This window comes from Agelaius phoeniceus, chromosome 4 (genome assembly GCF_051311805.1).
Source record: "Agelaius phoeniceus isolate bAgePho1 chromosome 4, bAgePho1.hap1, whole genome shotgun sequence".
In the NCBI taxonomy this organism is placed as follows: Eukaryota; Metazoa; Chordata; class Aves; order Passeriformes; family Icteridae; genus Agelaius; species Agelaius phoeniceus.
The window spans coordinates 23,160,505-23,187,955 of record NC_135268.1 but is presented as its reverse complement, the minus strand read 5'-3'; the positions used below and the strand labels follow the sequence as shown (position 1 = coordinate 23,187,955).

At 39.1% G+C, this 27,451-nt stretch overlaps 1 protein-coding gene across 4 annotated transcripts in view; it reads right to left on the bottom strand.

Annotated features, from left to right (window-relative positions):
• Nucleotides 1–27,451, bottom strand: part of BMPR1B (bone morphogenetic protein receptor type 1B) — a 233,619-nt gene that overhangs the window by 90,392 nt on the left and 115,776 nt on the right. For 2 of the 4 annotated variants that reach the window (XM_077177086.1, XM_077177088.1), the window contains one exon: nucleotides 11,480–11,631. The exons of the other annotated variants lie outside the window; for them this stretch is intronic. The gene's annotated coding sequence lies outside the window, so the exon portion shown is untranslated. The remainder of the gene's footprint in view (nucleotides 1–11,479; nucleotides 11,632–27,451) is intronic. 4 annotated transcript variants of the gene reach the window in all.

Below are 27,451 nucleotides of genomic sequence, written 5' to 3'. Positions count from 1 at the left end.
GCATAATTGAGCATCATGATTCATTAACTTGGTAGTCTTGATTGTAATTCTTGATAAATGGACCCATAAAGGCCTTGACAACTCTGAGGTATTTTGGTATTTTTTCTCCAAAAACATTACTGAAGCAGGTAATGATAAATTTAAGGAAGCCACCTAACAATACCTTAAACAGTTTAAATCTCCAGTAAGACTTTAGGACAGTCAGACCTTAAAAAAGGTCTTGAACCTTATAAAAGATGACAAATAAATAAAAGTCAATAGCTCGCAGTATTAGAGATTCAACTCAATATCCTCATAGATATTCAAAAAGGCATGAGCTTTCACATCTAGGTCCTATCAAGAATCAACTCCAAGCAAAAATCAATGTGAAATACTGGTCTTGACTGAAAATATAAGTCACGGAGGTTGGCACTGGACACCATGTATAAAGGAATGTTAACATTCAAATGGTGAAAGAAATCTTGCAAGAAAGAGTTGAGTTTCTATAGTAGAAGTCTCTGCAACAGTTGCCCAAATGGATTCATCCTGGTAACACTTGAGAACATTGTTTCTTGTCAGCAGTACAGTATCTACAGTGCCACTGTATTTGCCAGCTCCAAATAATCATTTTTTTGGCTGTGGAGTGGAAAAGAAATCATCTAAATTCATAATGTACAATGTGATTTGACACATTTACTGGCTACCTAATGTCCATCTGTTGGGCCTGTATCTATGACAAATAACTTGGTCAGTAAATGTAGAAGTTAAATAGAGAAGTTATCAGTTTTTATTTTGTAAAGTGATTTATGGAATTTTTAATGCAGCTTCTTCATTCCCTATACTACTGTATGACTTTTTCCTGCTGCTCAATCTTTTTTACCCTACTACTTACTTGTTCAGCTACTGATCTCCTATATGATATCCAGCTGACACATTTTTTTCCTCTGAACTGCTGAATTTACGAGACAGGAAAAAACAGAATTTCTTTCATATCCATGTTCTAGATGGCGAGAGGAAAAATTGTTTCCTAAAAAAGTTTTGGATGATTCACAGCATCCCTTTGTACATTATGAGCCTCAATTTAAAAATTGTTATTCACAATCCACATATGAGACACAAGTGATTCAATTAAATGGGACCATTTGACAGCATTAGCTGCTTGCTTTCACATCAGCAAAGCTGGAGTCTCTGCAGCAAACACCTGTAAAACAAAGCAATGGACTTAGCATTTCAAGGCACCTGAGCAAGGACAGAATTATGTTTCAGATGTGGAATTCCACCTTCTCAGAAGGCATTTCATCCTCTCTGGCATGAGTGATTTTTATTCAGTTTCTAGCATGCATGCAATCCTTTCCAAGATTCCAAAACAGTCTTTACAATTGAATTGCTATTCTGCTATTGCTGATGCTCAGCAGAGGGAGAAGGATCACTTTGGGAGACACTCAGGTTGTGCCACACTAAAACTTGGACAGAAATTCCTATATAAGATGATTCACATTCAGAGTTGGATTTTCACAGATTAAATGCTGCATTTTAGGAGTTTCTGCCTCTAGTCTACAGAGTAATATGGAGCAAATGTGTTCATAATTTCCTGTGGCAATCTAGCAGTAACTAGGTCTGGAACCAAAAGGATCTGAACTAAACCATGAAACCTGAGACTCAAGAGGACTAGAGATACTGCCAGAGCCACATCAGTTATTATCTTTTGTGTATATTACAGATATCTCTCCAAAACCCAGTACCATAGCTTGAATTGTGAGTCTGTTAATTAACACCCCATATCCATAATAGTCACAATCAGGAGAAATTTGTACAGAAACCATGGAATTACCTGGGAATCCTTCACCTAAAGCCAGGCAGACAGAAATCCAATTAACTCCCCAAATAAGAGAGCTCTTCACAGGTCTCAGGAGTTGTTTCAGCTCTCCCATTGTTTTCATTTGGACCCACAAACAAGCAGAGCTCAGCAAAACCTTGAAGCTATCACTATTCCAGGAAATGTGCTAATAGGCCAGAAGAGTGGGGGGGCCCAGACACAACTTTGAAGTTACCCCTTTACACAACAGCATCTTAATTACCAAGAAAAGGAAAGGCACCGGAGTCATACTTGCAATAGACACCATCTGAAAGGGTTAGATGCTGCTGAGCTGATCCCTAGTTGTTATGTTCAATGACAAGTTAGAGGAAAGATTCCTTTGGACCTCCTGAACTTTTCAGGATTTCAGCTTTTTGGTTTTTTTCCCTGCTACTGTACATGGAGATATTTTTCTGCTTTAAACATCTTCAGCCTTGTACCTTAAAGATACAATTTATAAGAGAAAATTCTAAGAATGTCTGTGATGCAGACAAACCCTTGGATGCATTTCCAGTTTCTGAAAAGTTTGGGGATTGCTTTTCACTCTGCTGCAGAAGTCCTTCCTAGTATGATGCTCATCCAATGCCAGGAAAGACACCTGCAATTTCCTCTCCCTTGCCACGTAGGCATTGCAGAGCACCCATATGGCAAATAGCAGCAAGACAGCTTATGATTGCGTTCATTTTATGTTTTCAGTCTGTTTTAATAATAAAAGCCATAGCTTTAGATAATGTCTTAAAAACACATATGATTTGAACAAAAGAGTTTCTTGTGTTCTTTTTTTTTTCCCTGCCAGTCTGAGTTTTCAAACTTCTCCCTAATTAGATGAGGATTAGAAACTTTATTTTGCTTTACGGCATTAAAACAGTTTGCTGTGACCATTTGAGTGTGGACAGTAGGAATATTTGACAAAGAGCAAGGACTGTGGGGCTAATTATGAGGTTACAAAGGCTGGCAGCTCTGGGCATCCATTCAGAGCACTGCAGGGGAATGCTGACAAGTTTGCCATCTTATCCTTCAATTTCCCACTGAAAATGCTAGTTCACTGACATCTATTTAAAAAAAAAATCTTTCAAATGGAACTTTCTAACACATTCTTCACTGTAATTTCAGGACCTTATCTCCTGCATGTGAGCTGACTTCTTGGGTATGAGGATCCCAAACAGATGACTTGAGTGTTTTAAGACATTAACTATTCACACTGAATCAACTGCAGGAACTAAGGAAGGACCTCAGGGACAATTGGAATGGGTAGGAAAGGATGAAACACATCCTACATTGCTGGCATCTCATGGTTCCCAAGTTCTCTGGACGTACAACAGGGATACTCACACCTATCTATGGCACTATAAACACACCACAGGAAAATGAGCTGGATGTGTGGCTTCAGCACACAATGCAAGTAACCACATCAATAGAGCAGGGAAAAAAATATCTGCAACAGGAGAGTCCTGGGGATCTGTGGAATTGCTGAGAATTAGTAATAGATCACTGAAGAAGTGATCTTTTGTGCCACCCTTTTCAAATAAACATAAAGGAGCCATGAGTGCCACTATCAGTTCCTGAGTGACCTCATCTGAACACAGAAGGAATAATAATGTAATTAAACTGCTATAAAACATTTTTTTTTCCTTTTAGATTCTAGGGAATCGTGTGCGTTCATATTACTGCAAAAGTTTGACAGACTCCTTCAGCAATCCATCAATAGTTAAATTTTGGCCAAAATTGGGATTCTGATTTCTGCTAGGCTCTAGCTTGCCTCCTGTGTATGCACAAGAGAAAAAAGAAAAAAGTATAAAATGGAAGTATATAATTTTCCCCTTGAACAGCAGCCAGCAGAAGTGAGCTGTCAGGCCACTGGACAAGATGAGCACTTGATGTGAAATGTCCTCCAGGGCACAAGAAGCCTTTGTCATCTCTCCTTCACCTTTGTATCCCTTTAAAATGTTTGTAAAACAAATCCTGTGTTTTGTTCCGGCTCCTGTGACTTTCTGTCCTGTGCTCTGGAATGTGAAGAGAAGCTAGACAAAACACCAGGGAGGCACTTGGAGAAGGAGGGGACCTTCAAAGCCATGCAGCCTCCTCAAGGACGAGGCTTGCAATCCACTTCTGTATTTGCAGTTGGCATGAAAAACTTCAATAATCATAATAAAACATACATTGAAACTGTCTGTGTTGAAGCAGAAATTTAAACTTCCAGCTCTTCATTCTGAAAGCTGTCCTCAGTCAGAGAGTGTTAAAAACTTGACCCTTGCTCATATTGCCTGAACTGACTTAAGATAAACAATGCTTTTGGCACTGGATTTTGTTTGCTTGCTTGAAATTTTTGTCAGGGCCATGGGGATAAGCAATGAATTGATAAAGCATTTCAGTAATGTGTTTCAATGGTGAAATATTTTGGTTTTAACTTAAAGTAGGAAAAAGTTTTGAAATGTCTTCACAGATATGTTCTTTGTTTTAAAGGGGACAAAAAAAAAAAAGTACATTTCAAGATAAATGGCTTCTGTCCCGGGGAGTGTTAATGAGGTAAGACATTTCCAAAGAGCCTCAGAGTGACAATAGCACACGGACTGTGGTGGTTCCACAAGTGCAGAAGTGCCCCCAGCAGTGAACGCCCACTGAAGTGAAGCAAAGCACAGTCAGGAGGGAGAGAGGCAGAGAGGGGGAGAAAGAGGGAGGGAGGGAGAGAGAAAGGAAGAGAAGGGAAAAAACCCCAAACTGTTGCAAGTTCATGCACCCCTATTACAAATTCATTTTAATTAAACAAAGAGATTATACAGACATTGCTGACAGGGATTATCAAAATAGAATGGCGTCACCTGCCCCTTGCAGCCCAATTAATTAGCAGAGAATCTGAGGTGCCAATTATCACAAAGGAATAAGAAAGGATCAGTAAACACAGCTCATGATGAACTTGAAAATTAACTCTTTCAGGTCACAGCTGAAGTCCCACAGCCTCATACAGCCCTGATGCTGCTACAGCCCTCCAAAAACCCCACATTGAAAAAACACAACAGGCTTCTCCAGATCCCTCTTTCCCATGGTTTTGTGAAGTATGACCACTCCTGCTCTTCAGGAAGTTCCCAGGGCACTTTTAAAATTTATGTCACTAAATTTACATAGCAGGAAAAGTCATTTAAGATTGAATAGATTCCTCAAAACAAAAGACAGACTTCTTACTGTGTTTTGAGGTACGTCAGGAAAACATAGATCACTTCCCATGCCATACCAGAGAAGTTTTAAGACAACAGGTCCAGAACAATGAGAATTCCAGTTACTGATAGATAACAGATAAAAATTTTAATTTTCTAGGAAGTAGGTATTGCTCATAGGAGCTTGACTCCTTTTCTCCCTCCCCACATAAGAATCCTCTTTCAAGCTCTTGGGTAGGATACCTCCAGAAATAAAGGAATGCAAGAAGGAAGGCTCAGCAGCAGGAGCTATCTGCAATCTATTTTCCTGGGGAATCCAGAGTCTACCAGAGTAACCCAGAAATGAAACTTCAGGCTTTGGATCTATTCAATGTGAGCCATTACCAAAGGCACTACTGTGTCCAGTCTGCCTCAGCACTTGCACAGCTGGCTGGTGGTGGCCCTGGAGAGGGAAGAGTTACTGCCATTTGCCCTTCCCTGTATAAACCCCATATCACTTCTAGAAGAACTTCCTCCTCCTTCTAGAAGGTTCAAAACTGTACCTGCCCGCAGTTATGGACTTGAAGCTGTGTCATAAAGAGGAATCAGTAAGTACCCCATGTGTGGGAGGCCGCAGGATTTTTTCCAGTTGTTGAAGGAAACACACTGAGGAATGACACCTTCAACTTCCCCTCCTCAGAAGAGTGATTTGCTGCCTTTTGGGGCAGGCAGTGCTATCATGTCTTATGCAATCTTGTTATCACAGCTTAACCTTACTTGATGGTTTCCTGGAGGCCATAAAAACAAATGAACAATGAGATGCAAAGCTATGGAAGCAAGAAGAGGTAACAGCTTCATTTTTAATTCTTTTTTTTTTCCTGCAAAATAGAAATTCTTTTAGGGAACGTTTGCCTTTCCACTATGCTTATGCTCATTTTAAAGTTACATTGACAGCTACTCTAAGTATTATACAGAGTGATAAATTTAGCTTGTAGTGCTAAGCAACTCAATACAAAAAGGGTGGATGAATCCTCAGTTATCTGAGTGTAAATTTTGTGGTTTTCTGTTGTCTTTGCTGGATTTGAGTGTCACATCTGCAATTAAACCCCACTTGTGTCTTTGTGCAATTTCTTCTCTATTGTATTTGAAACAGAAAAAAAAGGTGGTTTACATGACAAACCATGTCATTAATTACCAGTTAGACAAAAACTGTATTGACTCAAATGGGGAAAAAATGAATCTCAGAAGTTTGGGTTTTACTGTCAACATTGTTCAACACTCCTGTAAATAAATATGAGAAGGGGGTGCTACAAGCGTGGAGTGAAGCACCTGTAGTGCAACTGGATTTAAATTAATCATGCTACTGATGTTGCATGATATATAATTGCACTCCCATATCTATCTTGAGGACTGCAAAACAAAGTCCGAATACTTCAACAATGCAAACTGTGAAATACAACAAGTTTAATAAGCAAATTTGCTTGCAATGCCAAGCTCCTCTTCTTTTCTAAAGTGCCTGCTGGATCGTTACTCAATGGCTTTATTGTTTTGGGATCAGAAAGCGAGGACTTCAGCTCTACAATGCACAGTTTGTCACCCTTTGGATAAAGGAGCTGTGAACCAGAGCAGCGGGACATACTTGCATTTAACGCAGTGTGCTCTGAAGAGTGGAGCACATGCTGGCAGGACTTGAAAGCCCTGAAACGCCAGCCAGCTCCTCCAGTTAAATTGGTGAGACCTCCACATACCTGTGGGGTGTGAAAAGGCCCTGGTGCTCATCATTCTGCATTAGGATTGAGTTCATCTTATCAAATGGGCCTTTGAGCATATTGTGGAGTAATTTACCAACCGAAAAAATCATAACGATTTTCCACTTCATTTACCTCAACAGTAGCTACGTAATGTCAATAGTTTTAAACATTTAATTAGACACACCACGTGTTTTATGCTCTACTAATTACACAAAATTGTGCTCAATAATTTTCTTCCCATTGAAACAAACCTTAAGCAGCTGTTAAAACACTAATTAGGTGAATGCCTCCACGCTGTGAGTTTGGCTTGGTTCCAAGCACATTCCTCCCAGTGGTGAGCAGGGTTTTTCCAGTGTCCATGATGCAACCCTGAACACATGTCAATCTCTGCTGCACCACAGAACTGAGAGTGAACTCCAAACATTTATTTTGGCGCTCATCTTAGAAAACTAACATTATATATATAAAATGCAACAGTTCAGAAAGCTGTTCAATTATACTGGGCTCTTAGTTTTCTGTGCTTCCATTTTTATCTCCTAAGAGCAGCTAAATTTGACACAGAGCTTGTCATTTGCAATCTCCTATGAAATCTGCACTTTTTACTACATTGGAGCTGCTTTACAGACGTGATCTCACAATACAGTCAAATAAAAATGGATTGCTGAGCCTGGTACAAATGATGCCTTTAGTACTTAGATACTTTAGGGTTATTTTGTTCCTAAAATGTTTTAAAAAGTTATGTGAGCCACAGTTATCCATGCTTACAGTGGCAAGGGCTGGGAAAATATTTTTTGTTTTTCAGTTTTACACAAGAAGATAATTCAGAGAGGTTTTATTTATTTTAAATATCCTTGAGAAAGGGCATTCAAGTCTTACCATTGACAAGTTTTGTGATCCTAATGGTATCCAGAATTGAGTCAGTACCTCTGAATGTCTCAAATGGCTTCACTGAGAGCTTTAACCCTGGCTGTAACTCCAGTAAAATCAGGTTCTCTTAATTAGTGACTAAGCTGTACAGCTGCAGGCCTAATCCTGGCATTCCTACAAGGACAGAGGCCTGGAAGAGGGGACCAGATTGCCAATCACAGGAACTGTCACAGTTCCTACCTCAGCAGTCCCCCAAACCTGCCTCTCTGAGCTGGGATTTTGCTCTTGACCACATCCGGATGATTCTAGACTCAGGATTTGTTCCTGAAGAATTCCTATAAGAAGAAATTGCCCATAATGGCCGTCCTCAGAAACCCACATGTATACCTTTCTCTAAATCTTTTTTTTTTTTAATTGGACCATAGTGAGTGTACATAAATCAAAAATTAAAAATAAAATAGGGGGCTTTTTTGCCTTTGACTAATTTTTAAGTGTTATCACCTGAGTATGCTTGCTGCTTCTACAGCCAAGAAAGTGTGCTTGTTCTATTACAAATTAATGGATTGTTCATGTTCCTAGTTAATCTCTGTTCTTCACAAATTATCTTAACGATACTTCTTTTTTAATCATTTCCAGTGATTGGTGATCTAGCTGACAATGGGTCTTCTAAAATACATTGCACCTGTGGACTTCTTTCTTTTATGGAAAATTAGGATGGTCATGTCCTGGCTTCCTTTTCTAGTGCCATTAGGAGCTGCATCAGGTGTACTGTTGAGTGTTTTTTATTTTTTAACTTGCATGTTCTGAAGTCAGGAACATCACAAAAAAAAGACACAATTCTAATCCACATACCACATCACTGAAAACTGTAAGAACAGATCTGCTTAAAAGACAAACCCAAAAATAAAGGATGTTAAATTTCCATAGTTCACATTGACCTCATGTACTTATACAAATGGAAGACATATTTTCTTTAAAAAAAAAAGAAGAAAAAAGAATAAGAATTTGACATATTTAGTGTCTGTATATAAAACCAGACTTTTTTTTTCTGTCTTCTTATATTTTATTGAAAAAATCCTGCCAGTGCAACCAGACCACACACAACCAAGAGGCATTTCGTGATTAGAAAGAGCATTTTTCTGTTTTTGGGAAGTTCCCAGTTTAGCCTGTTTCTTAATCCTTTTTCAGGTAGTAACATACCTGTACACAGTGGGTAAAAGGAGTGTTGCCTTATATATCAGATGTTCTCTTATCATTATAGTGCAAGGATTTCATCTCCTCAGCGATTCATACCTCCTTGATGTTTCTCACAGGCAGCTCCTCTAAGCACTGACTCTTCTTGGTCCTCACAGTAGTCATCTGATAACTCCAAGTCCAGATCCCACCAATCCACTCTTTTGTACCACTAGTTCTTATTTGCTACAGGTATTGCCTTTATCATCCAGCCTGCTCCTAATCCTTAGTAATAGGGTCCAGCTGCAACTCATTGGGGGATAAGATTACATTCTGCATTACCTTCATTTACCCATACTGTGTCCCCCTGCAGGGAGGTATAGCTGAGACAACATTAATATGAGCTAAATAATATGAGCTAACAATCCCTTCACATAACAGAGAGAGTGTAAATCTTCATCAATTAATTATAACTAAGATATAAGGTAGGAAAAAATGGAAGCTATATTAAATTTATCTGTGGATATAATTTAAAATTCTCTTCCCACACAAGACCCATAACACTTTTCCTAGTAACTAGGGTGTCATTGAGTCTCACCATTAAATTCATGAGTCCTAACGCAGAATTCCCTTCCTGAACTATTCCTTTTACAAATCAAAATTGGAAACTAGTGCTTGTTTTCCCACCTTGCAGGATAAAACATTCTCTAATTCCAACAGGCTGATCTAGGAAAATGTCATCTAAACAAGCTGATTGGTGTCTAAGCATCATTACTGCAGGAAAAACAAATAAACAAACAAACTATAGACCTTTTTGTGCTGTTAGAGATGAAAACGTAAGTCCTTTTCAAAAATAAGTTGGGGGGGGTCTCAAACCTGTGAAAGGCAGGAATTAATCTAAGATGTATTCCGACAAATGTTCAAATGGGATGAGCATGGGCACTTGCCATGTATTTGGTATTTTAATTTAGTACATGATAGCCACTGTGTTTTCTTCTGCTTTTGTGTGGACTTTTTCAATGTACAAGGACATTCTGTAAGGACAAGGATACTCTTATTTTTACATGCATAAAAAATTGTGAAGATTCACTCACTTAAGTCTTCTTCCGGAATATGATAGTGGAAATTACACTAGTGTGGAAGAATTACACTGCACACATGTTGCTCTCTTCTGTAGCCAGTTATTAAGTTTGGAAAAGACTTCTAAGATCATTGGGTCCAGCCATTAACCCTGGATTGCCAAGGCCACCACTGAACTATGTTGCTAAACAACACATCGACACATTTTTGAACACTTTTCAGGGATGTATATTCCACCATTTCTCTGGGCAGCCTGTTCCAGTGCTTGACCACCCAGTCAAGCCTGTTCCAGTGCCTGATCACTGAAGACATTTTTCTTCATGTCTATCCAATCTATACCTCTCCTGGCACAGCTTGAAGCCGTATCCTCTTGTCCTATCACTTGTTACCTGGGAGAAGAGCCGGACCCCCACCTGGCTACAGCCTCCTTTCAGGCAGTTGTAGACAGTGATAAAGTCTCCCTTGAGCCTCCTCTTCTCCAAACCAATGACCCCCAGCTCCCTCATCTGCTCCACATCAGACTTGTGCCTCAGACCCTTCCCCAGCTCTGCTGCCCTTCTCTGGACTCACTCCAGCACCTCAATGTCCTTCTTGTCATGAGGGGGCCCAAAACCGGACACAGGATTTGAGGTGCAGCCTCAGCAGTGGCAAGTCCTTTCTCAAGCTGATGGACTGTTCAGTCATAGCAAAACCCCAGTGCATCTTTCCAACACTCCCATCTCACACCATTTGAAGATGGGATTAGGATCAGATGATTTCCCAAGGTTCCTTCCAACCTGAATATTCTACGATGCCTGCAGAACACTGGCAGTCACATCAGGTGGCCATAACCTCAGTACCTTTCACACACAGTTCATTTCCTATTTATTCCTTTTTCCTGCAGGAGTCAGTTGGACTCACCTGCCTCAGCCTGAGTATCTGAATTATTTCCTTTTTACTCATAACGTGCAGCAGAGTACAGGGTGCTACACGGTAATTTTCCCTTTCCAGCTTCCATATTTATTTTATCGAAACTTCCTTTATCAACCACATTCATGTTCTTAGAAATGTGTTCGTTTCAATAAAAATGACTTACTGTTTTATGGAAGTTGAAGGCCAATGACCCAAATCCTATAAATCATTAAAAATACTTTCTGCCATAGAATCCTAAGTTACTTTTTTCTCAGTAGCAGAGAAAGTATTTTACTATAAAAAGTTACATTTTTGCCCACACTAAAAATTCTGCATTAAAAATACACTAAATGAGGGACAGATGTTTAAAACAGCAGACCTACAATGAAGTATTAAATATTGCTGGCACAGTGCGCCCTTTGGTACAGTTTAGTCTCTTTTTGCAATAGGCATGTTTTCACAGCTGTAAAAGCACCAAAAATTACTGTCTTTGCTCCAATATTAATATAGCAATCTATTAAAAAATACACCAGACTGCTGAACAGATTAAACTATTGTTCATACATTCTATCATTAAAATAATTTGCTTTAAAAATTAATATTAATGTCAAATGTTTTGAAATTGGTTAAGAGGAATAGTATCACTTTGAAGAATATATGGATTATGAATATATGAATTATATACAAAACCAAACAATTCTACCGTTTTCAAAATAAAAATGCAAGCCTCCAAAAAATCAAAGAAATCAAACCTGCTACTTGATGTTTTGCTCAATGACAAGCTGTCTGGCCCACAGCAGCACAGAGGAGGTGAACGATCTTGTGCGAAATCACTCCAAACCTGCGCTGAAGATGCAGTGTAGGATTAAAGCCCTTTTCAACAGGTACTGGTGGTGCCTTAGAGCTATGGGAGAAAGTGAGACAGGTCATGGAAGAGCAGATTCTGTAGTCTAGGGGGTTTTTGCGTTAAAACATGATAAACATAAACAAGATGGGCAAAGAGATAACATATAGAAAGAATGATAATATTAAAATCTTTAGACCTAGTAACTGTGAGGATGAACTTGGTAAACCCATAAACCACAGTAGGACATGTTCACCACTATACATAGGTTCTGCTACATTAAAGATTTAATTTCTATATCCCAGGCTGGTGGCTCAGAGCTTCAAAATCAAACATCACAAGTTCACGCTCCTTGCGGAATGTTGTCTCAGTCTGTGCTTCATTTACTTGAGCACTAAACAATCTGTGATCATCATAGTCCTGATGAAGTGATGTCTACCTAAGTTTGCAACCTGTCTGGAATAAGAATAGTTCTGAGATGTCCATAGCTCAATTTGTTTTAGTCAGTACTACTTCAAATATCAATTAGGAACATTAGTCCTTGTGACATGAAACTTTTACTACTCGAAGCAAGGAGATGAAATGTTACAAAAATCTGCATATAAGGTTAAATGAAAGTTGGAAGACTTAGCTTAGATCCTTGAGGGAACCAAGAAAAAAATAATTCTATTGAATGTGCACGCATCTAATAATCTTTGTCCAAACTCCTAACAAAGAAGTGATGGGGTGCTGAGGAGACAGAAAGCTTGATTAAAAGCTCAAAACCCCAGAAACACTCTTTTAAAAGCTAGGGAAAAAACCTAGACGAAAGGGCAGAACAAGGCAGGATGAGGATACAGCATGTTGGCCAACCAGCAGGATGCTAGCACAGGCAGTAATAGAAACAAAACCACACAAGGCTTTGGGAGCACAGCTCCTGCTCAATAAACAAATTCCTTGGAATGGAGATGTTTTCTTGGAAGGAATTTTTACGGCACAAACATTTCTACTCTCTTCTGGAAGCCCTGGAAAACCAAACCCAAACCTCCCCTGCACTGTACACACACACACACACACAAAACCTGAAGATGTCGACAGCCCAAGTGAAACTGGATTGTCATGCTCTAGAAAGCCCCTTTTTATCTGTCTTGAGTAGGTCTTTGCTGAGGAGGTTCTACCCATCTGTGAAGCTCATAGCCCATCTCATAACTGATTCCTGCCCTGAAGGATTGCCCACATCTCTGGAAGCCTTGTTGCCGTGATGGGCACGTCCCACCCAGAGCCCCACCAGACTTCCCCAAGGATGGGGTTGCAGCCATGCACACCTGGGGATGCAGAGGTGTGAAATGGCAGCACTGCCACAGTGACCATCACAGCCCAGCACATAATGAAACAAAGAGAGCCCTCACCCTTCTGGTTAGACAAAAAAACCCAGGAACTATAAAGTGTAAGGAGGGAAGGGAGAGGGGGGAGTAAAAACAATCTCTGAGCAGGAAAACAAGATAAATTCATTGAATAAATTATTTACTGGAATTATTCACTTAGCTTCAATTACAATCTATCCATTCTATCCACCATCTACATCAAATTATAATAAATGATTCTATTATAACTTGGCTTCATGCCTGCTGATTTGCAATAGCTTATTTTTTCAGAAAATAATGGTCTGATGCTATTCAACCTTCCACAGGATTTAGATGTGTACACCTAGACATACCCAAGACAGTTTCTTTTTGAGAATCTCAGTCTTTCTGTAAATTAAAGAGAGGGGAGCGAGCATATTATATTTAAATTGCCAGTGGGTATTTTAACAACATAAAAAAGACCCAAGATATCAAAACAATATTCAAATAAAAATATCCTGTTGCTTTCTTGAAGAGTTTCACATATGTCCTGTACTGGACACTCAATGCAGTTCTGAGAATATACAAGCACTCTCCATCCTTCTGCCATCAGGTCTCTTTACAGAGCAGATGCTTTAGGATTCTTCTGAATCTAAAATATCTTGTTCTGCTTTATCAGACCACCTTTAAAATTCATAAAGAGTTGTACTTGAAAATTAATTACAACATAATGCAGAAAAAGGGAAAAAAACCCATGAAGGTTGCTTTTTTATGTAATACATAAAAATAAGATTCGTTTCCACAGCTGCAGAGAATAATTCTTTTTTAGGAATCCAAACCTGCACTGAGTTAAAATGAGCACAGGTCAAACTAAATAGTTACACTGAAAGAACAGCAGGCAAAATGTGCAAATAAGTCAAGGGTTTGCAAACATGAGACTACTGTTCACCTTCCTTTTCTCATTCCCATACTCCTATTGTCTCTGTGCCTATAAGCTGATCAGCCAGACACTGGAGTTTTAATTCTATATACACTGTAATTTTTACAACATCCTTGATTTCAACACGGCATGTATCATATTGTGGATGAAAGCAGAAATAAATAAGGAAAAAGGAGAACAAAAAACCTGACTTTTTCCACATATTTCCAGTAGTTTATGAAACAACGAAGCAAGAGGTAATCAAGGCCTTATGTATCTCTCTTACCAGGGGCAGCTGCTGGAGCAGCAGGATGAGGCCAAACTCTACCCATGTGAGCAATCTGAAGGCAAAGTTAAACCAGGTGGGTGAAAGCGTGGGTGTGCTCTGAATGGGATAGAGTGGTTCTGTCCCTGGCAAAAAATGAAGGACAATGTAGAAGACAGCAGCACAGAAGAATTCCACCACAAATTCAAGAACCTGAAAGCACCTTGGGTGTAGTCACAAATTCATATCCACAAATACAAGAACCTGAAAGCCCCTTGGATGTAGCCACCTCAGGGTCCACCTTTTCAAATACGCATCTCAGAAAAAAACGCCAGACATCCCACCAGTGAGGTGAAAGCAACACTTACTGTCTCTATCACTCTTACAGGAAAAGTGTGGGGGTTTTATTTTCCTAGTATCAATTTGTTCTACTATGCTAGAAGTGCTTTTGTAATCCTCAAAACACACTAGCACTACTTCCATGTAGTTTCATTGCTGTGTCTACTACCATTAAAGGGTAAGCATATACTTCAAGACAATAATTCACTTAGCTAGTTGCCAGAGCCAGCATTATGTGAATAAGCTTGATAGATCTCTGTTCCTAACTATCAGAAAACAATTTATGGAATCTAATAAATTAAAAATGAATTGTCTCCAGCAACCATATATTTCACAATAAATGTACGCTCTTTGATCTCAACTGACTGTGCTATGTTCTAATTAATTTTTATACAGAAGTTTGCTATTGCCCCTTAAATGGATTTTATACACAAGACTAATCAGCTAGCATTTTCAGCTGTGCCTTTGTCTTTTCACCTTCCAACCAAGTTAAAAATTCACAGAATTCTAGAATTTATGGCATAGCTTTCTACATACAAGCCTTTTCAGTTTAAGGAAGGACAGACCCATATTTCTTCTCTGCTTTCTTGACCCCAACAGGCACATAATAGAAAGAAATACATGGCAACAGCTTAAGGACCTGCCTCTAGATAGCATGACTGTGGACATGAACCCCCTTTCTAGCTCTCAGCTGCTTTCTTACCCAGCAAAAGTACTGGAGTTAGTCACTGTGTGTCCCCCTCCATGATTTTCTGAGATAGGTACTCTGAGAGCTGTTTGGAATGGCAGGGCACCTGGCATGGAGCAGGGGTTTGGCCCTGTTTCTGCTGGGGTGCTGTAACTGCCCATTCCTGAGTGGATTTTCCTGTGTCAATGACAAAGAACCTGGAAAAGACATCCATGACTGCAATACAAAATCCCCAATTTGGACTGGATGGCCTATGCCCAGATTATTTAATGCATATGATGTGTAGGTTCTGGCATCAGGGAAAGAAAATACCAGTGAGGCTGGGGCAGAAGGCATTAGCCTGGGGGGTAAAGGAGAAATGAGCTTAGCCACTGATGACATTTGCCTCCTGCTTTGCCACAGGAGGTAGATTCTGTTCACCTGCAGGACTAAAATGCAATAAAAAATTCTAAATAGTTGGAAACAAAAAGACCCTTACTCCCTTGTCCAAATCCTCCTCTGTCTTCATGAATTCATGCAGAAAGGTCTAAGGCTCTTTACATGTTTTTGCATAGCGCCATCCTTGATTACAAGTAAAAAGCTGTGCCTTTAATAGTCTACCTGCCATGAATCTCAGAAGGGCAGTATGATGCAAACACTCAAACTATGAAAGATCCTCTAATATCTTTTATATCCATATATAGACGTATATAAACATATATATATATGCTTTGAAAATGAAAATAAAAGCTTAAGGAAATGAAAAAAGCATCCCATAAAGCCCCAGTGAGAAAGAGAATAGCAAATCAGCCTCAGCATCAGGTATCACTGCACAACAAAAAATTCTTGTGGCATACCATGTGGTCTAGAGACACCAGTAAATTTGACATAATATCCACTTAACAAAAGGCCAGAAAACTGTCTCTTTAGAGTGGCTTAAGTATGTGAGGATCCTGCCTTGGGATACAGCCAGATGACCCTGGGAGACCTCTTTTCAGCATTTTTCTATGACTCTGTAAAAATACTTATGGGGATTTTAAAAACTGGTATTTTAAAAACATTCTTTGCTCTGTGGAGAAACTCTGTCAAGAGACATTCTTACACTTTGATACTGTCTTCCTATAGACTGATATTACAACAAGTAAGAAAGAATATGCAGAAATTAAATTATACTTTTAGACCATGGGGTGGTAATTTTATTTTTTTTTTTTTTTCATATGCAGACCATACAAAACCGTTTATGTTAAATGTTCAAAAATTAAAATAAATTCCATAATACAGACAGGAAGTCAGTGCAATGAGAACCAAATGGGAGTAATGGGACCCAGGTGGTTGGAATGGGTACAAAAGCCCACATAGATGGCCATGTACGGCACAAATTGGAGCCTGGAGATGATTATTCCAAAAGAAAGAATGGCTGTAAACTGTTAATTGTATCAACGCAAACATCTTGGTGACTTACCACTGAGGAACAAGTGATGAGGGAGAAGTGTAGAATTTACAGCTTTCATTGTAGCTAATACAAACTAATAGTGTAGATACTGAAACAATACCATATTAAGGAATATATCAGTATAGAGCAGCATGTGCAGGGAATTTTAACTCTTGATTAGGATGAGACCTGAGATAACAGAAGTGGCAAGATGGAATTTACTTGCAATTTGAGTCAAGAAACAGCCACACAAAGCTTCCAAAGCCACAGGACAGAACTGTCAGCTTAGGACAATTAAGGATAATAGGCAGAATAGGAGGAAGCCTGTTATACAGTATGAAAGCTGGTAGAGCATATGCATTTAAGATTTAGTAGTATAGTTTGGGCCACTGAAATACCTTCATTTACTTATCCACCTCTCTGCTTATTCCAAGACAGAAGACAAACATCCTATTAAAAAAAAAAAATGTACAAAACTCATCTGACTCACAAAACTCTCCTGGATGAAAAATAACACATTTAATAGGTTTTTCATTAAGAGAAAGAATATCTGCAATATGGCACAAAATGGTAATAACTGGCCTAGGTGAAAGAGGCCAGAAGCATTTCTGGCACTGGGTATGTAAGGTTAATACCTTGAAAGATTGTAGAGAGATTTTGTCAGCCCTGCTGACAGCAGAAGGTTCAGTGATAGGGAATTGAGAGCCCACGTCAGCAACTTTGTAGATTTGCATTTTATAAAAGTGTCCAGCAAAAGCTGTGACTGAAGAACAGTTCACTGCTTTTAGTGCTCTTCTTTTACTGCAGAAAGACAGAGAAAATGCACGCCATTTTATAAAGCAGTATGGCTTGCTTGGCCCCTCGGGGATTCTGTGATAGCTGAAGTCTTCTTGTTAGCACATTTTTTAGAAGGGGGAGCAATTTTTTTGCAAAGGAGGGAAAGAGAGAGGGAAGAGGTTGCTGCTGTATATCACAGTCCAGCTTGAAACCTTTGGAACACTTTGAATGTTTGAATTGTATGTTGTACACCGACAAAATATCCATTTGTTAACAACACACACTGTTCTTAGGTAACTACCCTACCAAAGAACACTGAACCAGAAAGTTCAACTTATAAAGTCCCACATAAAGCGAATTTTTTAACTTATCCAGATCTATCTTGTCAAAAGAAACCGATATTATTTGTTCGTACTTAGATGTCACAGAAGAACATCAAGAACAGAAAGATTTAAAGTACATATTATGAGCCACGTTTATTTGGGGGGTGGTGGGGTGGTGTTACTCTTTTCCATTGTACTCTTTGCCATTCATCTGGGTATATTTCATTTTTTGTTACTCTTTTCTTGGTTTTGTTTTGCTTTTCAATGAGAATCAAAGCCTTTGTAGCATATAGTATAAAAATAATTTAAAAAAAAAAAACAACCCTGAAAGGAACGGTGAGGAAGCAATCAGAAATTTGCAAAATTATACAGACTGTAAGCAAGTCAAAAACAAACCACTCTAGGTATTAAAAGCAAGTGGAACCCAAAGTCACTGTCTCAAGATGGTAATAGAGTAAGACCAGAAAACAACCAACACCATCAGATTGTCACAGTCCTAAAGTATAAAGGCAGACAGTGTAGAGGACTTTTTTGATTAAATTACAAGGCTAAAAATATGAAATGTGAAACTTCTGAAAAATAGAAGAAGAGGGGAGAAGTGAATTCATAAAACACAAAATACACCAACATTGAGGCTAAATAAAATAAGTTTGGTGCCAGTAACCCAGTCAATATAGTTTGTGATGGTAAACAGTGTGAAAGAGGTGGCTGGCCTTTACTGGAGGAAGAGAATAGATCTAAGTAAATCCCATGTGAAAAAGAAATGAAAAACATCTGCTAAAGACACAAATGGTTTGTTGGCTGACGTCAACAGCGGGAAAGCTTCCAGTATATCAGGTCTGGGCTTGCCAGCAGGTGTTGCTGCAATTATTCAGAACAATTAGAGGTGATTTTTCCAAAAGCATGGAGATGACAGGGCCAATAAATAAGACAAGCAGGATACTGTCAACAACTGAAATGTAAGTATTTCTCATAAATCTTTTGAGGACCTGTGCAAATCAGTATTTAAAGCTAGCCACCAGGGCCTCAAATTTTTCTAGTCATACTAATATGGAATAATATCCTCCTCCTATCCATGACCAATGCCACCAAAATCGTCCAAACAACATGATTTCTCTATCTCCTTTCCTATGGAGTAGAATCTCTCCTTGGCAAAGAGAAATATATCTGTGAGCAAATACATAATATTTTCACATAGCATGTACTTGAGTGCATTTATTTATTTTTAATAAGCATGAACTTTCACTGATGTTGACATTCATTATTATTTAGATTAACTAACTTGATTAGTCTCATTACAATTTTTTTTCCTTTCCTTTGTGGAAGATTTCCAGCATTTGTATTTTTTGTCTGTGGCTATGCTTCAGCTTAGAAGAAGGCATAAAACAGCTTTCATGTTCAGATGCTGATTTTTTTCAATATGCCATGACCATGCATACAGTATTCTCTAGCTGGGCATACACGTTAACAATAGATTATAGATGAATACCAAACATGGTTTAACAATTTTACCTCATGGTAAAATCTCCCCTTTTTTGCCATTAATGAACTGGATCATGCACACGCATCATCATCAGGATTATTTAGATGAAGTTCTCAAAGTTATGTCCACATCATGATTTGCTGTCAAGCCTGATTTCAATTGCATTCTAAATTCATTCCTCATTTTAATAGAAAACAGAGCTTATTTTTTTTAACCATTCATCTTTCTAAGTAGCTTCGATAAGAAAAAGTCTGTTAAAAAACACAAAGGCATGATATGTCTTGCATCATTTTGAATTAAATCACTGCTCATGGAAATCAACCAAGGGTTTCAGTGGCTTCTTCACACTGAATTGCATCATGAACACTCATCCCTTGATTTGCTGTCTTGCTGTTTGTTTTACAGCTGACTTCAGTGGATTCTCTCCTAGAAGCAAACCTCTCTGTCATTTACATCATGCCCTGCATTTCATGGAAAAACTGCACTGAAAAGAGATAGCAATTTTTACTTCATTCAAGTAAGAGAGCTAGGCAGATGGCTCTTGGCAAAGACTGCTTATTTCAATGTTATATTATTGAGACATCTCCTAGATGTGTAGCCCAGTCTCAGGACCAAGAGTCAGTCCCTCCTCCCCAGCACGTTTTATAAAGTACTTACTCAGTGCAGGTGGAGTAACAACACTACAGTTCATGTTTCTTTTTATAATTAATTTCCAATCATTCATATCCTTCTAGCTGAAAGTTAATTACATGCTCAAGTCACTTACTCTGAGATTAAATGGTACCAATTCCTTATATGCTTAGAATAAGTTACTTAGCACACTCTCAGCTTTCATTTTAAAAACATGGATGTTGCTGTTTGCCTCAGGAAAGACACATTAATGGAGACTTTCAATATCTTCTCAGGATGCACATTGCTACCTAAGTTCAGATATTACCTTATTCTAAAAGGCTCTGTGGGTAGAAAAAGTAAGGATGCTGATAACTGCCAGAAAGATTAAAAAAACTCCATGAGAGAAATAAGACCTGGTAGTGCAAGTATAGGATGAGAAGTGGTTTGACTGAAGGGATGCAATGAAAAATCACTATTTGTCTTACAAAATACATTTTCTTAATCTACAAGCTAAAACCAAACAAAACAACAAACCTTTTTCTTCCAACAGCCTGCTTTACAAATCACACCTGAAGCCATGCTGCATGCTTCTGGCTCACATTTGAAAGCAATTAACACTTCTGTTGACAATCAACAAACCAGAGTAAAATCCAGCTCATTTTCTCACACCGCTATAGAGCTGATAAAAGTAAAAAGTCATCGCCATTTATTTTCACACTATGGAAAGCAGAAGTATTTTGGAAGATGGATTTTGGATCTGTGAAGAAAGCTAACAGCATTTGTACAGAGTCATTTTCTGACCGTATATGCACTTCACAAACAAATCCCTTACTGCACACCATCCTAGCTGGACTTGTTGAAAACTGGGGAAGTGTCAGTATTTGAAATAGAATCCTTTTCCAGTCACATCAAGCGGGTATGAGATTTCCCTCCCTCAAAATGTTGAAAAGAGCTGCAGAAAAACTCTCTGCCTTGTGAAAGATTCACAGCTGGTCTTGGTGGCTTCAGAAATGGAGTCAGCACCTGCCATTTAATGCCTGTGCTACTACAAGGAAGTAAGAAACATTTTTTTTTCCTAACTGGTATAAAAGAAAGCCAAATCCTTATACCATATATGCAAGGATAACCCTTTCAAATTCATCCTGTTATGCTCAGAAAACATGATGTAAAAGCTCCTCTCAAACCCACGGTGACCTTGTGCACAATGTGTGGGGGAGATAAGCAGTGTGAAGAAGGAATAGAGACCAACTTCAGCTGAAATTTAAGCTGGCCTCACTCTAACTGGCACTAGATAGCTGAAGGCCGCAGATCTACTTAAGCAACCAGAACTGCAACACAACACATGCATCAGACTTCTAAAACCTGCACTTTTCAGCACAAGGAGGGAGGAGTAATTCTAATTGAGAATCATCCCAAGTGAAGGACACAGCTTAGAATCTCACCTCGCACACTCACCTCTGCAGGCACCAGGACGCTGAGGCAGCTGAAAGGCTTCTTGATACGAGCTGCCCACCAAGTGCACCCACCACAGACTGCTCCCAGGATTGCTGGCCACGAGCAGGTGCCAGCAGAATTGGTTTCCTCTGAGCCCAGGCAACAGCAGTGCTCCAGGTGCAAGCTGGGGAACCCAGCTCTGGGACAGCCCAGAGCAGGTTCAGTGCGCTCGCCCCTGCTAAAGGCTCTCCCAGCACCAGGAGAAAGAGTATTTTAGCACACACAAAAAATTAATTAGCAAGAGAAAGGGTTACAAGCTCCATAATTCACGGGTCCCACATTAATGATTAGCTAAGTGAAGGAGCTGCCCAGTTGGTAATTTGATTCGTTGGAAAGGAAAAGGCACTCTACAGACCTTGAAAGGTTTTAGCAGAACTGTGTGTCCCAGGTCACCCTGCTTCCCCCTGCCTTCACCATCTCATTGTCAAGCTCAATTTGCCAGCATGGCCCTGACAATAAACACAAAGATACATTTCAAGGTTAGTAGGCAAGACTCTTAGTGGATGTCATCATGAGCCACTGTAGTGATGAAATGAAGGAGATGCAGTGTTGGAAAGGGTTGAGGTTTTTGTTTTGCTTTGCAAATAGCATAGTTTTATTCAATTATCACTCTTCATTTATTTTGCCTTCATTATTAATACTTCATATGTACCTATGCTGCTAAAAGTAAGCAGAAAAACATTCCTGGGAAGCTGAAGCATACTATTTATTTCTTGGAGGGAGAAATGAATGGTCTGCTAAACTCTCTAGATACTGATATCCAATTTTCCAAGTCAAAGCACTAGGACAATGCGCTTGTTAATTAAAAATCACACTTTATACTTATTCTTTCTGAGGTGGAGTGAAATACAGTAAATAACTATGATTCACTGGCTTATTTCAATTTTTATAGAAACCATGGTCCCACTCCAGTGCCCTGGCACATAGTGCAAAGTTTAAGTAAAGGGTATTCTGACCTTAAGTGAGAGATTTCAAACATATAGTCTGTGGGCCAAATAACAATGTAAGCCACAAGGATAAAGAAAAATCAGAGTATCAGGTTCTCCACTGCAAGAAATGCATTCTTGAGTGCCAGTTTGACATAGGAACAACTGGCTGAAGACTTTCAATTTGCACTTTAGAACACAGTAGTCGCCTGGTCCTTCCTCTTCATGGCCACTCTCTTTATTTTGCATCCATGTTAAAGTCTGCCTCTATTTTTCAACGTGAAAGACAACATCTTAACTAAAAAACATATTAAAAGCTCCATCTCTTTTCCCAAATCCTTCTTTCTGTATAGTCAAGGAGGTTCTGTGCATTTGTAACTCCTAAAGTATGAGAATGGCAATGTAGATCAGATTTTAAGAGGTGTCTGGGACTACCAGTATTCAGTAGTCTTAACTACGAATCACAGAGAAGTGCTGGCAATAGCATTATCTCTTTTTTTCACACAAATATTAAAAAGTTCAAAAAAAATAGAAGAAGCAGCAGCAGCATACACACAAAAAAGAATTTTTAAATGGCATGAAAACTTGAGTTTTCTTAGGCTCTAAGTACTCTCATATCATGTCAAAGACTAGGATAAACTTGAAAGGACTGTTCACACTGCAAATTCTGTTTCTAAACCAGTGTTAACGAGCAACCACACATAATTCTCTGCATTCTTGGTTTGCCTAAATGAGCGCCGGCTAAGCAGCTAAGTCTTGCTCAAATAAGAGTGGACTTCCTCTGTGCAGAGAAAAAGATAAAGGTCAGTGATCAAGGGAGTTAGTGCCCACAAATACAGTGTTCTGTAAATGTACCTGATATTAAATGTGCACCTGCCTTCAGGCTAAGCAGTGTTCCCCTTGGATGTTAAATACTCTCATGGTACCAATACAGAACGTTGTCGATGTAACCACTTAAACCAAGTTCTTCTCAGTGACAGGTGAAATTCTAATACTAAGCAGCAGTTGGTAGTGATTTGCAAACACAAATCAAACTGAAAAATCCAATATTCATTACTCATCCAAGGAATAAATTCCTATGCCAGCTCAGTTTTTAAAAATTCACGGCAGTGTGCCAATAACATTGCTGTGTAGGGCACCTGCAGGCAGGGTTCAAATGTTCTGATTGGAAAGGTTTTTCTGGTCAGGAAAATAACATGGCTATTCATAAATTTAAAGGTGGTAAATAATAGAGAACACAAAATCACTTGCGTGAGACATGGGAGCCAAAGAGGAGCTCTCTTAAAGAGGGAAAAAGCACTAAATCCCAAAACATAAATTGTTTCCTTGGTTGCATCAGCATATTTTTGCTTTTGTTAATTTGCTCTTAAGTTTATTACAAAACATGAAGAGCTCCCAAAGTCATCATCAGCAAGCTATGGTAATGAAAAAATGGAAGATGCCGCTCTTCTGACACTGAAAAATATCGCAACTAAGGAACACTGGCATAAAAAGTAAACTTTTGCCTATTTTCCCATTTCTGCATGGGGACACAGATATTTAAAAAAGGACTAAACAGTGCAGAGGATATCAGCTTCAAGATGGAAACATATACTTCTATGTTTATTACTAGGAAAGACTTTGCCCCAGATGATGTCTAAATGGAAGGGAATATTAAAAAACAAACAAAAAACAAACAAACATCCCCCCCAACACCAAACATAGGTTTTATTCTTCAGTCTCTTGAAACCAAAATATTTCCAAAAGATTTCCTCAAAAATCATTGAGGGAAAAAAAAATACCCAATACCCTGCTCTCAATTGTAGAATTTCCTCATGGAAATTAGTATTTCTTAAGACAGATAACAAATAACAGAATGAGCCTATAGCCCAGATATTAGACATGTCACTTCCACTATGGGAGAGCCAGCTCTGAATCCACAGTTCAATAAGCATCTCAGCATACAAACAAAGAGACATAGGCACAGGTGGAGAGGCTTGAGGCGCTCAGGTACAGCATGGGAAATGAAGCCCCACATCCCTGACCTGAGTCAGACAAACTCATGAGCTTAGACCTGAACCCTTCACAACCCACATATGTGCTCAAAAAGAATGCGAGAGCAAAATAAATGGCAAGGCAGCACGACATGAAAGCAAGCATCCTGCTTTATACCATCCCTGGAAATTGTACAATGACTTTCAAGATTCAAAAAGACTTAAAAAGGGGAAGGCTGGCTTTTGACATTCAAAAAACCAAAGATAAGCCACATCCAACCCCAAACACAACAAGGTTGCAAAGAAACACAGCCGTGGCCACAAATGTATTTTTATGTCTGTGTTCCTGCTCCAATTACTAATGGGGGAAAGGGGCATAATAAAAAGTGTTCAACCCACTGTCCTTTCCCACGAAGCCTTCCTAGCCATCTGCCTTTTAAAACCTCTGGAAGACAGCGCCACTGACCCTGGGAGTTCCTCCCATCCTAGCAGGTAAGCACTGACAGCCCTCCCAGGCATGTCCCCGACAGTCAAAAAGGCCCAACATTACCCCTGCAACACCCAATGCTGTTCCAACTCCTGCAGACACAATGCTAAAGAGGCAGCGTGTGACTTTTCTCACCCCAGCCCCAGCAGGTAATTGGACTTTCCATGGATAATCCCAGCAATCAGAGAGAAAATCTCTGCCTCCAGCGTGACCCATTAGCACAGAGTTCACTGATCAGTAGGTTAACATGCCATTAAAGCATCTCTCTGTGGGGCTTAGGAAGGGTCAAGAAAACTCCATCACAAAGAACAAAAAATACCTACAGAGCTCACACATGATTATATCAAGATCCTCATGAAAAGGTCAAATTCAGCTCAGAGGCTATTCCCTTCCCTGGAGCAGCAATATCTATAGTCCTGACACTTTCTCCACATCTTTCCTTGGATGTCCCTTTGATTTGCAAAATACAAAGTATTTTACTAAATGATGTACTATTATTATTTTATTTACTAATTGTACTGCTCACACTTGCAGTTTGTGGTCCCTGGTTTTAAATGAGATACCTTCTTTTACCTGTTGCCAACAGGTAAGACAAATTTACCCAGGTTAATGATGTGCACACAGAGTACCTCAGCTACTGGAGGGGAGACTATGCCCTGTAAGGACCATGCAGGTTCAGCAATGGGGCATCAATTCTATGCCTAGAGTAGCAAAAGTAGCAGTAGTAGTAAAATACAATAATAGTAAAACCTGTCCAGGCTGTGGTCATCTAGGGATGTACAGTCACAACACTGAAACTCTGAGGATGTGGACTGATGCCTTATAAATCTGCTGTGTCCAAATACACTATGCTAAGTCACTTTTCAATAACTTTCTCTTATTCCTTATCAGTTGTATTTTGGCCAAGGTACTAGACAAAGAACATCCATACAACCTTCAAACAGAAGCACAGATAAATTTAGGTAAGGAAGAGGAAAAAAATAGGAGGTTTCATCTTGCATTTATCAGTTATATATAAACCTGGAAGAGAGGTAACAGTGCTCTATGAAATTCACTAGTTATAAAGCAGTTGATTCTTTATCTTTTTATATTTTTTTCAATGTCCATGTACTGGAATAGCTCTGTAATGATAGGATTTCCCAGCAGATTAGTTTTATTAGTGTTAATTGTCCATTTAATGTACATTGCTGTCTCCCCTGTTGCATTTCCCAATGCATTTTTTTCAATGTTTCTAGTGTCTAGCCAAAATGTGAACTAAGTGATACACATAGGAAATAATCATCATCATGATCTTTAAATACAGACATGGTTTTCTACAGGTTCTTGTATAGACTGCACTGGAAAACACCATTGTTCTTGTCATTTACTTGCTAAATCTTAAAATGAGTGGATAGGTGCTTATGTTGTGCATCCCATGCGTGCAAAACATTGGTGTTAACAAGTGCAGCTAAGGATCTAACGTGAGCTCTGTCTTGCATTTCCTTTTATTTGTTAGTCTGAGCCTCAAGCTTAAAGTTATTTCAACTGACTTTTGTTTTCAACACGTATTCACTACATGTCTAACACCCTCTGAAGTTGCAAGCCACCCTCCCACTCACCCCCAAAAATCTTCAACCAGTGCCAAAGTCTATATTTTCTTAACTTAAAGAAGTAATTCCAGGGCTGTCAACTGATAAATTTCATTCAGGGAAACGCTGTGTTCTTTAAGCAACACATTAATCTTCTCTGAACTAACCATAGTAAACATCAATGTTGAATTGTACAGATTTCACATGTTGCTGCCAGGAGAGAGTTTTAGAAGAATTATCCCCTTTTTAGGTAACCTGGCTTTTAAAATTACACCCTAGAATATGCAAACAAAGAAGACTAATGAACTCAGCAGCCTGTATGTTTTGAGGCTGTATGTTGAAAAAGATACTGTGAGTAATGGAAAAAGGTTCATTTTTCAAAAGCAAGGAGCTGCCTGTGTGAAGGTAGAAGGAGAGGAAGAATCTCTCTTTCACTTTGGTTATAACAGTTTGCTGTAAACAATCTTTTCCCCTCTGTTATCAAGGAATATCCTGCAGGGGTGCATGTTCTATGTCACCTTGACCAATTCACAAAGGAAGGGGAATTTTTCTCTCCTAATAACCCACTCAACTCCTCACTTTTTAAAAATTATTCATTTTTTAAACTGAAGTATGTAAGAACATCCATTAACTACTGTCCTGCTCCTCAGAGAAAGACTGACTATTGACTGATTGCTAATACAACAAAAGACAGAAGATTGAGTCAAAATTTTTTTCTTGTTTTGTGCTGCTAAAAGCAGTGCACATAGGGCAGCAGTCTTGCCATGCAAGTACAACCAGCTATCCACCAGGAAACAGATGCTTTAAGCCACAACCTAGAGCATGGGTCATTTAAAATACTATGAGACAGTATTTTAAATGACCCATGCTATCCTCACTAGTGGGAATGTGTGTATTCCTTTTCTGATGCTGATTGACCTTTCCAAGCATGTTGCTAAATGAAGAAACTGCACAACACTCCTCTGTAACCGTATACAAACTCCCCACATGCAGAACATCCTTACATAAAGGCAGCACCACGCTGCAGTCACACTTCAGTCCCAACACCAAGCTCTTGATGCAGGGCAGTGAGCTGGCTGGGATGCTGGAGGTAAAAGTGACACTTAAATCAATTGCTTACCCTCAAATGTCCTGTTTCAAATCTCCAGCTTCCACCTGGTCATAATGTGAAGCAGGACTGCTAGGATTCAGAGAGGAGACGGAGGCACGGGGGTTTTATCTAATGTTGCTTCAATAACAGAAACCTGACATAAAATTGCCTTCATTTCAGCCAAGATTTTTCTCACACTGCCT